The sequence below is a fragment of the Amblyraja radiata genome, chromosome 5, assembly GCF_010909765.2.
Source record: "Amblyraja radiata isolate CabotCenter1 chromosome 5, sAmbRad1.1.pri, whole genome shotgun sequence".
Lineage (NCBI taxonomy): Eukaryota > Metazoa > Chordata > Chondrichthyes > Rajiformes > Rajidae > Amblyraja > Amblyraja radiata.
Window position 1 is genome coordinate 67,791,102 of NC_045960.1, and position 13,808 is coordinate 67,804,909.

The 13,808-nt window shown below is 42.2% G+C and overlaps 1 protein-coding gene across 1 annotated transcript in view; it reads right to left on the bottom strand.

Annotated features, from left to right (window-relative positions):
- Positions 1–13,808, bottom strand: part of otof (otoferlin) — a 313,157-nt gene that overhangs the window by 279,480 nt on the left and 19,869 nt on the right. The window lies entirely within an intron of this gene.

Genomic DNA, 13,808 nt, shown 5'->3' on the forward strand with positions numbered 1-13,808 from the left:
GTGTGTTAATATCTGCATTGTTGCAATAAGTATACAACATGTACACTCACAAAAATGTTTGAAGTTTAAAATCTGCAGCAATTGTTTGGATGCACCATATAGTGATGGGGAGTAAAATGGGCAAGACAGCAAATCCTTAAACCAGAGTTTGAGAGAGTGGTGCAACAAAACAGGGGTAGCACAGTTACAGGGATGCTGCCACACTGCACCAGAGAACCAGGTTCGATGTAGAATACGGGTGCTGTCCATAAGGTGTTTATACGTTCTCCCAGTGACGTGGGTTATCTCCAGGTGCTTTGGTCTTCTCCCACATTCCAAAGATATGCAGTTTTGTAAGTTAATTGTAAATTACCCCCTAGTATGAAGGACATAGAAGTAGTGTTCAACGATCTTGTGATCAGTTATCAACTAGTGATCAATGATCAGTACAGACTCTGGGGGCCGAAGGATTTGTTTTCATGTCGTATCTCTAAGCTAAAACGGAATCCTGCAAAATACCAAAGTTCGAAAAGATCAGTACCCAGCCTATTATAGGGTATTGGTCGCTTAATAAGCAACAGCGAGCCTTCAACGACTCCCAGGACGTAGAGCTTGCCACTTGACATCTTATGCTTGATGAAAAATCCATTTAATTTGTATGTAAAAAAGAGGCTATTCTCAAAATTACGTGGAATCAGCAAGTAACAAAACAGAGGTAGAAAGACAGAAAAAAGGTGATACGGTTGGTGTTCTAGATTAATCCTTTCACAATTGTCATTCGTCCTAGGTGACACTTGCATCACCTGCAGGCTAACAGTTCCACGTTTTATAGGTCATTGAATCCTCCATGCCAGAGGGCAATCTCAAGGATCTGTTCACATTCTGACTCATTTTTGGAAGAGCTTTACACACATGTCCAGGCATACCCACACAGTGGTTACACGCCACCACTACAAACATCTCTAGACTTAAGTTTGAGAAAGAAATGTGAGGCAAGTGTGAGGAGCAGACTTGGTAAGGGAATGCGTGGCATGTACATTCTCAGTTACAATAGCAGACATTTCCACATACCATTTCCATCATTGTATTTCTGAAGAAGGGTCTCGACCCGAAATGTCACCCATTCCTTCTCTCCAGAGATGCTGCCTGTCCCGCTGAGTTACTCCAGCTTTGTGTCTATCTTCGGTTTAAACCAGCATCTGCAGTTCCTTCTTACACATTGCATTTCCCCTTGGGTGGGTGGAATTTGCAAGGGGTCCACAATCGACCTGTTGCACACATCATTTCACTTACTCGTACATCTTTGTGCTTAATTGTGCTGATATTTGTACTCAAATGTCTTCTCCACTCCATTAATGTAAAAAGGGCAATAATATTCAGGACACCAGATAAGTATATAAACCATTCGTTAAATGTGAACACTGAAATTATAAATTAACCATCATTCGTGTACATTAGACATTAACATGCAATTGTGGAAGCTTTTGAAATTTGTATAGATATGGTTCAAAGAAATAGGCAGTATACATTTCAGTGAAAATACTAAAATGCCACCCAAAAACATTATAGTAAGACTTCTTTTTAGCCAGCGAGAGAATTATTTTCATGTGATATGCAATCTGGATCAACAAGTGTCAGAGGAATCTGGTGTATATGCACTTCTGTACATGTTCTGTAGTTGATACTTCACAAGCTTGGCTGCCCAAGAAAGTTAATCCAGATCTGCCTCTTCCATGATGGCATGACAGGAACAGTTCTGGTCAACGGCAAAACTTCTGCACCTTTCGACATCTCCAATGGAGTGAAGCAAGGTTGCGTTCTGGCCCCTGTACTCTTCAACCTTTTCTTCGGCTGCGTCCTGAGTCACGCACTCCAGGACCTCGACCGTGTACATGAAGTGCTGTCTGGACGGATCTCTCTTTGACCTTCGACGATTGAACGCCAAAACCAAGACGTACGAACGGCTCATTCTCAAAGCCCTTTTTGCGGATGACTGCGCCCTCATGGTTCATGGAGTCTGACCTCCAGTTCATTGTGACCACATTTGCGGAAGCAGCACAGGCTTTTGGTCTCACAATCAGCCTCAGCAAAACGGAAGTCATCCACCAGCCGGCTCCAGACTCTGCGGCACCGCCCCCAAGTGTACACATTGACAGCACACAGCTGAAAGCTGTTGACTCCTTCAAATACTTGGGAAGTGTAATATCATCTGATGGCTCCTTGGGCAAGGAAATCTCAACGAGAATCAGCAAAGCCAGTCAAGCACTTGGACGACTGTACACGAGTGTTGAACCACCACAACATCAAGCTGTCAACTAAACTCAAAGTCCACAAAGCAGTTGTGCTTTGCAGCCTGTGAAACGTGGACTTTGTATAGGAATCACATCCGTCAACTTGAGAAGTTCCATATGCGCTCGTTACGGTCCATCATGGGCGTTCGCAGGCAGGACAAAGTGCCCAACCTAGAAGTATTGGTTGGGCACTTTCCAGCTTCACAAGCATCGAGGCAATGATCATCAAAGCACAGCTCCGATGGACTGGGCACGTCATCAGGATGGATGAAACCCGCATGCCTCGACAGGCCTTCTATGGCGTGCTCTCCCAGGGACAAAGGAACCGTGGGTGTCCCAGGAAGCGGTACTAAGATTGCGTCAAGGACCATCTCCACTATTGTGGTCTTGCGCCCAAGCAACTGGAAGCCTGCGCCAGGGACAGAACACGCCTGCGTGCAGCAGTGCGAACAGCAGCCAGCAGCTTCGAGGAGCGCCGCCAAGAGCGACTTACCAAAGCCAGGGAGGGGAGGAAGGCTGCCGCCCAGAACCCGCCAGCGATGACCTTCATCTGCCCCCACGTGTGCGGTTCACAAATTGGACTCGTGAGCCGTGTCAGAACTCACCAGAATTGAGACTGCACAACCCACCATCATCATTACTGATGGGCCACCACCATAGACAGGAAATTTAACCCACAGAAGTGGATGGAGAGAAGATAAAGCAATTATTTTTATGTAGTGCATCTCTTTGGAAATTTCAGTTTATCTAAACATCAATTTGTGTTCCAAGTTACCAGTGCTTTTACGAATGAATTGAGAATTTTAACATAATTTGGTAAGGTGACTCTCTCCAGATTGGCTGTAAAATGGAGGTAGAACAGCAACCTTTGAATGCATTTTATGGTATTTTTACATTAGCCATGTTAACAGCCTGCTAATCTATGTAAAAACCACATCCAATTAGTTACAGAATCCACTGAATGCAATTCAGCAGACATCAAAATCCATGGATTGCATAGTATTCCAAAATGCAAATTAAATCTGCTTTTGTTGCTTACTTCCCACTTACAGAATGAAAATCGTGTCATGCAAGATAAATCCCAAGTTCCACCACTTAAACAACAATCAATCTAATGAACATCACACTGCTGACATATACCAATTAGACTAAGTGATAGGTGAACTTAATGATACCAAACCATATAGTACATTGCTAATTATACCAAATAACTGATTATGCAAATTAATGTGTGTATTTCCACAGGAGGTTCAGTCACAAGAAATCATTTTCATATTGGGAATAGGTATTTGAAGTTATAACATTTTTTATCTTAAGTTTATGAACACTAGATATATGATCCAATAAGTATTGTGTTTGCCAATAAAATTTGCATTTTGAGGTACTAGACTGGACTTTGATTTAGATGTTTGGCGCCGAGCCTCATAGGAGACGCTAGATGTGTTCAAAAGGTTCATCAAAATGATACACTTTTAAAAAAGGGCTAAGGTGACAGAGGTAGGCTGAGAGGTTTTGTATTTACCCCGAGCTTCTGTCCATTCATGATGATATGAAAATATGACATGTACACAAGCATAGATTTGAACCGTGTTAATCTTTCGTCGCAGTCAAACATTTGCAAAATGCAATACATTAAAATAGGTTTGGTAAACTTGAGCAGGTTTTGGTTGTAAAATGTAAAGTGATGATTCACCACCGCCATCTAGTGGAATAGAACATGGTAACACCTCAGATTTTACGTCTGAAATAAAATTGAAAATGCTCACACCACTGCGGGTCAGGCAGCAGGTTTAGAGAAAGAGTTAATTTCAGGTCCAAGACCCTTTTCTCAGACATAAGATCTTGGAGCAGAAATGATAGTTAGTGGAATAGAATAATTCATTGAGTAATTCAAGTAGAGATAAATTAATGCAGTCTTTCTCCAGTTATAAAAAGCAGTGTTGGAGTAACTCAGCAGGTTAGGCAGCACCTCTAGATGGTGACATTTCAGGTTGGGACCCTTCTTAAGACTAATTCTTGTGGTGGGGGGGGGGGGGGGGGGGGAGGGGGGGGGGGCGAGGGGGGGGGGGGGAAGAAAGACGTAAGAGAGGAGGGGTGGGACAAAGCCTAGCGAGGGATAGGTAGATAAAGGCAAGAAAGATTTTGATAGGCAGATGGTTTGTCAAAGACCACAGATGAAAAAACAATGAGACCACAGATGAGATCCAGTAAGACTTGGCGGACCGAGCGCAAATATTTGATTAAACGGCAGCTGACCCCACATTTAGTCTTGTCTGTTCTAACAGCTTTCTGTACCCCTCCCCCCCACGATCAGTCTAAAGGGTCCCAACCCAAAATATCACCCATCCATGCTCTGCAGAGATGCTACTTAATCCAGAGTTACTACAGCACTTGCAATTACTTGCATCTACATCTTCAGTATGTTGATCTCAGAGATTTGCAGGGTAATAATTTTAAAGCACAATGGTCCATTGACAACATTTAAAAATCACATAATGTAAAAGCTAAGATGTTCAAGGGCATGGTAACTACCCACTGAATCAAAAAATAACTTGATTTACATATATGCAAGTCAATTGCATTTAGTCTATATCCATTGCAATATCAAAAAAAAATAGGAGTCAGAAATAATAACTAACTCTCACCCTGAACAATTTTCAAACAGCCAACAAGACAAAGATGAATGTCCTTCTCCTGACTACATTTCCTGGCCACGCGAGGCCTTAGACAGACTTTGCAAAGACAATTTGGTAGCTGCACTATGCATCTCTCCCAAAGGACGTTCATGTGTTGCCCTGGACAAACCACCGTGAGTAGAATTACCTGTACTGGTCATGGAGTAGAGTAACAAGCTTCATGTGCTGTAACTATAACTTACCTTAGAAATGAGAGTTAACATTGTTTTAGAAAATAGTGGTTGATTAAATACCAGGTGCAATCACCATTAAACAAATACATATAACGTCAAACTATGGAAGCAAAACATCCAGATGATGATAGTCAGAGACAGATCCACTGTTCGACCAACTGTCTCAGATAGCCACAATACATTGCTTTTTGCCCACCCTATACCACCCTGATACACTCCAAAGCCATGCAAGCTCCTGGATGAGATGAATAAACAGACAAAGATGTAGATCAATGAAGGGGGAATGGCTATCTTTTTGACTCATTTAATGAATAAAGAGATCACTGACTAGTTGGTGCCATACAGTTTTCTCCTTTTATAATTGGAAGTTTACTACACTTGTCAATGAAAGATGTGATATGTTTGATGGTGCAAATGTTTCCTTAGAACAATGGTCTCTTGATCCTGGATGGCTTATGATTCATGATAAGGTGCAAGGATCATCTTTCAAGGTATCATCAAAGGAACAAAGGAAAGCAGCCAGTGCAAGCAGCGCATTTAGAGCATTCAACTAGGCCTGATGTGTTCACTTTGCTGTTTATTCCCAATGAACCTGGTCCTATTGCAAATACAACCCCATTACTATTTCCTATTACTTGCCATAAATGACTCATAACACGGAGACAGGCATTGCAGAGCATTTTTACACACACACATCATCTCCCCCAGATGTTACCATTCATCTACACACTAGGAGCAATTTACATTGGGCAATTAACCTACCAACTTGTAGGATTTTGGCGTGTGGGATGAACCCAGAGCACCTGGAGGAAAACTCCATAATCACAAGGAGAATGTGCAAACTCCACACAGGTTAGCTTTGAACCTAGGCCTCAAGCTGTGAAGCAGTGACTCTACTAGTTATGCCACTGTGTCACCCACTCACGTCTTTGTTTCACATCAATTATTCCATGACAGCAGATTGCATCTTGTAAAGGATAACAAAAGTTCTCCCAAATTTCCTACCGGACATTAGTGACTATCCTCTTAAAACCCTCTTTTAAAAAAATCTAATTTGAGCATGAAAGCAGAACATTTACTTCTCATAGTATCAACATTCTCATCAATTGCAACCCCAAATCCAAGCCCTTGCTGAATATACAAAGTCAATCCCTGAAATGTAAGGGACAATAGTCCAAATGCTAATTTTTACACTGCTTCATGAGCATTTAGTTGAGTTTAGACTTAGAGATACAGTGCGGCCTACCGAGTCCGCACCGACCAGCAATCCCTGCACATTAACATTATCCTACACACACTACGGACAATTTACACTTGTACCAAGCTACAAACCTACAAACCTGTATGCCTTTGGAGTTTGTGAGGAAACCGAAGATCCAACAGCATTGTTGTAGGATATATTTTCAGAAATGCACTTATGCCATTTAATACCCAAATGCAATCAAACAAAGTAGAATCTATGGTTGAGAAACTTCAATAAACAAATACACCCCAGTAAACAAACTCTATAGAACCTCCATCAACGTTATACAAAATGCTTCAATTTAAAGAAATGCTACTTCCTTAACCAATTTGAATTTCTTGCAGATACCTGCATTGTCCAACACTGGATAAGGGGATGTTGTTTGGTGGCAATGGACCAACATCACCATTATGCAGCAGTCCCCAAAAGATTAATGACTACCAAGCAGGATATGATCAAACAACATACTCTTGTGAAGATAAATAATTGACTGCAAAGTTATTTTATTACTAGTTTAGAGGATGAATTGTAATAAAACATTTACTAATCCCTTGTATTTGCCATTTTGCTGTATGGATTTGCTTCTGGCATTTAGGAAATTAACATCTAATTTTAATAGCTATCTACCCCAAAAAAATTCCCATTTATGAATGGTCAAACTCAGATGACCATTCGACCAAGTAATGAAGCAGCGAGCTAACTGGTCTTCTACCTCAATCCTAATGACACTATCCACTTATATCAACTCCACAGGTCACCAGGTTGAGATAACCTGGTTAGCACTGACAGTTAAGGTGCATATCAATCCTTCTCTGAGAACTGGCAAGCTCATGGGGAGAGCACGACACCCCTTAATACTTCCCTGCGTATACTACATAGCAAAATAATTATATTGATAACTCAGTACACCCAGCTCAATTCAACAATGCACATCAGCACAGGTATGGTCCAACCACATTATCTTACAAAGCACCATTCTCAGTCTGATCATTCCCCCTTCACGCAAGAACAATTACAATAGACAAGCTGATAAGGCAGTACATGCCAACCCAAGCCAACGTCTCTTCTGTGATTCTCAGCTCATTCTGAATTTGGTGCATTAGAAGACAAGAGGCGGCACTGTTGAAGAAAACTGATACTTGCATCCACTACCAACTGGTTCCAGAGTGTTAACCCCTGTGCCCACAACTATTCCCACCAGGATAATGTCAGTGTGGTTTCAGTCAGCAACACGAGTTTCCCGATAATACATCCTCCAGTTGTGAAGAGGTGCAAAGATGACCCATTTTGTAGATGATCACCCACTGTTCAAATACCACACAGTGCTCCATGAGCTAAAGGATCACAGAGAATGCTGCTGCTTGGCTTTGATACATGTATGCACAAAATAAACAAGCACAGCATATTGAAACTCAACCTTAGTCATCCAAGTCACTGAAAAAACTAGATACAAAAGTCACTATATTTCTGTCCAATGCATTCAGTAATGTGGCCATGTAATGGACAATCAAGGGTTAGGCTACACGTCAGGACTCAGAGGGATATAACATCAGGTTTTTCTCCATTTTATGAGCACCTAAATTAATGTGAAAATCAATGTCAACAATCAAAAGCATAAAAAATGTAAAACAAGAAAAAATGGATTCAAATAGAGACAGGTTGAATAAAAATGAGTTGGAGAAATAGTGAGCTCTAGAAATTGGGGTGCAACACAACTGCAGTCACAACAGACCATGCCAAATGTTTTTCAACTGGGAATATCTATCGGTAAATCTTGCAGCAGTCTAAGAGCCCTTGGACTGCGACAAGATTTGCTGGTAAATGTTCCCAGTTGAAAAATATTCAACAGGAATCGAATCACTCAAAATTCTGATATTTGTTTCAAAGATGTTATCAAACATAGAAACATAGAAAATAGGTGCAGGAGTAGGCCATTCGGCCCTTCGAGCCTGCACCGCCATTTGATATGATCATGGCTGATCATCCAATTCAGTATCCCATCCCTGCCTTCTCTCCATACCCCCTGATCCCTTTAGCCACAAGGGCCACATCTAACTCCCTCTTAAATATAGCCAATGAACTGGCCTCAACTACCTTCTGTGGCAGAGAATTCCACAGATTCACCACTCTCTGTGTAAAAAATGATTTCCTCATCTCGGCCCTAAAAGTCTTCCCTCTTATCCTTAAACTGTGACCCCTAGTTCTGGACTTCCCCAACATCGGGAATAATCTTCCTGCATCTAGCCTGTCCAACCCCTTAAGAATTTTGTAAGTTTCTATAAGATCCCCCCTCAGTCTTCTGAATTCCAAAGCAACAGAATAAAGAGGATGGGGGAAAATGCTGCATTTGTTTAGAACAAAGGGAAAGGTTAATTTGTTCATTTCTTTCTGGCAACTGAAGAGCAAAAAGGAAGGTGAGACAAAGCTTATGTAGACACATTAAAATGCAGAGAAAGGGCATAATCGGTGTAGTTGTTCAGAATCTTAGAGATTACTCATGTATCATCAGTGGTGAGAAAAGACAGTAAACATTTCAACTGAATGAGCAGCTTTAAGCAGGGACAGAAGTAGGAAGGGCAGCAAGAAACAATTAAAGGACCATAATGGAAGGCAGGCATGATTTATACAAACAACAGAATCATTATCAACATCTGCTGTGCAAAAAACTGGTAGCTGTGAGCAAGGTATTGTTGAACCTGGTGTCGAGTCCAGAAATTTATAGCGCTGTCTTGAAAGATGTTCGTTGAAAGGTTTGTATGCAGGAAACCTCAGAGAAGTCAGGAATGGGGGAGAATTAAAGTGACAAATGACCAGAAGCTCAGAGATATACATGTGGATTTAATAGCTTCCAAAAAGAAAAGCGGAGAATCGCTCAGATGGCCCAAGGTCAGGCGAGTCAGGGGTGAGCTTTGTTTCAGTGAAACAAACATGCCAGCCTTGCTCTATGAATTCATGTTTGTTCGAGTGATTGCACATTAGCTAGAAGCATGCAGGGAGGTGGGAACTGAAATCCCCATTATATCAGCCACATCTGGAGTTCCCACTGACTGCCACGCTTCATTGTTTTATTACTCCTCACAGCTGCAATGATAGCACTGAATCGAGCAAGGATCTTTTAAAGTGGTGACGATTGACAGGAGATTTTCAGTGCTGGATCTAATGACTTTCTCAGCAGCGTGATGGATTGATGGTCAGGAAAAACAATCATAAAAGACCATTTTGAGGAAACTTCACTAAAAACGTCACCACTCTGGCACCATCTTTTTTTATGTGCAAAAGAGCCAGAAATCTCCAGGACCTGACAATGTTTTCCCCTCTACTCTTAAGCTCTGTGCCAAACAGCTGGCACCGGTCTATACAGACATTTTTAACCAGTCCTAGCAAACATGTACTGTCCCTGCCTGCTTCAAAGTCTCCACTATTGTCCCTGTACCCAAAAAGGCAAGGATTACTTAATGACTGCCGGCCTGTCACACTGGCCTCTGTAGTCATGAAGACACTCAAAAGGCTTGTGCTGGCCAAGCTGAAAACCATCACAAACCCCCTGCTGGACCCTCTGCAGTTTGCACACCGGGCCAATAGATCTGTGGATGATGCAGTCAACCTGGGCCTGCACTTCATCCTACAGCACCTAGACCGCCAGGGGACCTATGCGAGGATCCTGTTTGTTGATTTTAGCTCTACATTCAACACCATTGTGCCAGTGCTACTACACTCCAAACTTTCCGAGTTGACTGTGCCTGAACCCCTCTGTCGGTGGATCACCAGCTTCCCGACAGACAGGAAGCAGCATGTAAGGCTGGGAAAGAACATCTCGGATCTGCAAACGCTCACATAGGAGCACCACAAGGCTGCGTACTCTCCCCTCTCCTCTACTCTCTCTACACCAACGACTGCACCTCCACAGACACCTCTGTCAATCTTCTCAAGTTGGCGGATGACACAACCCTGATTGGACTGATCCAGGATGGGGAACGAATCTGCCTACAGACAGGAAGTGTCACAGCTGGCATCCTGGTGCTGTCGCACCAACCCAGAGCTCAATGCTCTAAAGACAGTGGAATTGAATTCAGACTTCAGGAGAGCCCCTCCCCTCATCCCACTCACCATCAACACCAGTCACATCTGTGGAGTATTTTAAGTTCCTGGGAACCATCATCTCCAAGGACCTTAAGTGGGGGGCTACCATCAACTCCACAGTCAAAAAGGCACAACAGAGGACGTACTTCCTACGGCAGCTGAGGAAGCACAATCTGCCACAGGTAATGATGATCCAATTCCACACGGCCATCGCAGAGTCTGTACTCACCTTCTCCATCACGGTCTGGTTTGGCTCAGCCACCAAGCACGATACCTGGAGGCTGCAGCGAATCGTCCGAACAGCAGAGAAGGTTATTGGCTGCAACCTTCCCTCCATTGATGAACTGTACACTGCAAGGGCCAGGAAGCGAGCGGGCAAGATCATCTCTGACCCCTTTCACCCTGGCCACAAACTCTTTGAATCACTTCCCTCTGGAAGGCGATTCCGGACTGTCAAAGCTGCCACAGCCAGACATAAAAACAGTTTTTATCCACGAGTAGTTGCTCTACTCAACAGCCAAAAATCTGTACTCTCACTTTGATCTGGTATTTTGTTGGTTCACATGCATGATCAATGGTGTTTTATCATTAATGTTTTATTATTATTATTAATGTTTAGTGTTTTCTGAGTCATTCGTAACTGTCACTGTATGTCATGTTGTTACATGGGCGGAACACTAAGGCAAATTCCTTGTATGTGAATACTTGGCCAATAAACTTACTTACACAACAAATTCATAAATGCTTTATTTTCCTGAATTCAGACTATCTGTCTTGAAATCAGACCATCATCTTTCTCTTCACAAACTCATGACCCAAACTCATGACAATTCTAGCACAATTCTACCTCAGCATTGAACTATGAAACTTTGCATTATTAAGGTTGCATTATGCACTTTTGCTTGCACTATTATAGCCTGGTTAACCAACTTAATTGATATTTACTTGTTGTATTGTTGCATTTAATGTGCTTGTAAAGTGGCAGCAGGTAAGAATTTCACTATTCTGGTCCAGGTGCATATGACAATTAATTACTCTCAGCTCAGTTTATCGCCACATTGCCCCTCTCGATCACGTCCATCTACTGATGGACCTTTTATGCTTGACACTTAACGACTTGATCTCCAATACATTTCAGAAATTGTCTTGATGATCAACCATTAACTTGCATCCTAAGCTCAGCATCTGTCCCTATTCTGCACCTGGGTCCAATCAGGCCTGCAGTATATTTAATTACAATTTTCATACTCTGGGTTAAATCCTTCCCCATCAACTTAATTCCCTCAGCATCTCATTCTTAATTGCCCTCATCCTTACCTCTTTTAGCTTCATTTATGTTTCAGACCTGTTACATTTCTAAATTATGACTGGGTCAGACTTAACATTTCCTCAAGTTTTTCTCTTACCACCCACCTCATTCTTCCTTCAAATCTCTTTGCACATACTTTTCATTACTTTTAATTTCATAACATGACAACTGCAAATCTACCCTTATGTTATATGCAATATTTCAATAACTGCCGATTCAAATGATCGATTGGAGGTTATTTGAGGGGAAAAAATACTTGGTCTCAATAACATTACACCAACGTGATAATTTGTACAAGTCCTTCATTGGCATTCCTTTACCACGTATAAATCTGAACATTGTCACAATCAGAAGCGTGCAAGCATTATCGTCATTATGAAGTTCTTGTGTCCACATTTATGATGGAAACAACCTCAGTAATCTGATAATGATGTAACTGCACCCTGCCACAGTGGCATTACGAAGCACCATACTTCTCCTGGAGCCCCAACTGAGAGAAAAAAAACACTGCTTATCAGCTAATGTCATGTTATTTACACTCAAACAGCAAGCAATAATGAATATAAAAAACAAAAGTTAAAATGGAAATTAAAATATTTTAGAGCTACAGCATGGAAAGAGATACATCATCCTTTTGCCCACAGCGTCCACACCAACCATCGATCACTCATTCAATGTTTTCCCACTTTCTCATCCATTCTTTACACATTAGGGGCAATTTTTACAGAGACCAATTAACCGACAAGCTTAAATGTATTTTGGATGTGATCAGAGCACCCAGAGGAAACGCATGCGGTCACAGTGAGAACATGCAATCTCCATGCAGACAGCACCTAAAAACAGGATTGAACAAGCATCTCTGGCGCTGTGAGGCAGCAACTCACCAGAGGGACCATTATGCTGTCTGACATTCCTCACATTATTCATCACATTATCTTTGATACATTTATAATGCTATTAACCAGCATCTCCTCTCCAATATGCGGCTCACCAGTACCCAAACTTTGCAGCACAGCAAGTGGATCACCTCACGACACCCTAAAGATGATCTATCCCGTCCCAAAATGCGAAATGATAAATTTTAGAATATAGGGCTGTTAATGACTTCCAGAATGCAATGTGGCAGATGATTTGGAACTTCCATTTAGATTGACAACCGTGCTTCGTTTTGTGCGCATTGCCTTGTGAATCCAGTATTTATTAATTTTTTTACTTACTAACTATAGATGGCAGTGTTGTTCCTCAAACCGACAACCCAGACAGCTGGCCTGCCACAGAGTGCAATCCGTTTCTGGATTCTATCACAGTGAAATTCAAGTGGACGGGACTGGAAAACAATGTTCTAGGCATGGTTCATCTTAGCATTTTGCACAGTTTGTGCAGCTCCATTCACAAGGTGCTCCGCTGCAGTTCAAACAGATATAGGACATAACGTGCTGTCATGCACATGGAACACTCAGTCACATTGGAAACTGCATCATTTTTTCCCCTGCCTCGCAAACATCCTTAGCTACTCTCAGAGAAAAATTTCTCTTTGAGAGAATTTTCTAATCAATCTTGCTGCATAAAAAGGCCACTTGGCCAATAACCTCTGCGGTGTAGAAAATAAAACAAAGTGCTGGAGTAACTTAGTAGGTCAGGCAGATTCTCTGGCAAGAACGGATATGCAACATTTGGGTCGGGAGTAGTAAGGGGAAGAACGCTGGAAAAGAGGTGGGGTGGGACAAAGCCTGGCAGACAAAGGCTAGAGATGAAGGGAGACAAAATGGTAAGAAGTGAATTGTAAAACTTGAGCAAAGGAATATAGGTGGGGGGGGGGGAAACGGGACAGGAGAACGAAAGAAATGGGTGCACACAAGGGTGGGCACAGGACAGACAGGGCGAAAGGGAGGAGGGGGTTTTACCCCAAATTGGAAAATTAAATGTTCATACTCCTTACGGAAGCCAGCCACTGCAAGCTATGCAAGGATGATTTTGGGCTTAGGAATGGTCAATGTTCCATTTAATACCCCGGGGGGGGAGAGGAGGGGGGGGAGG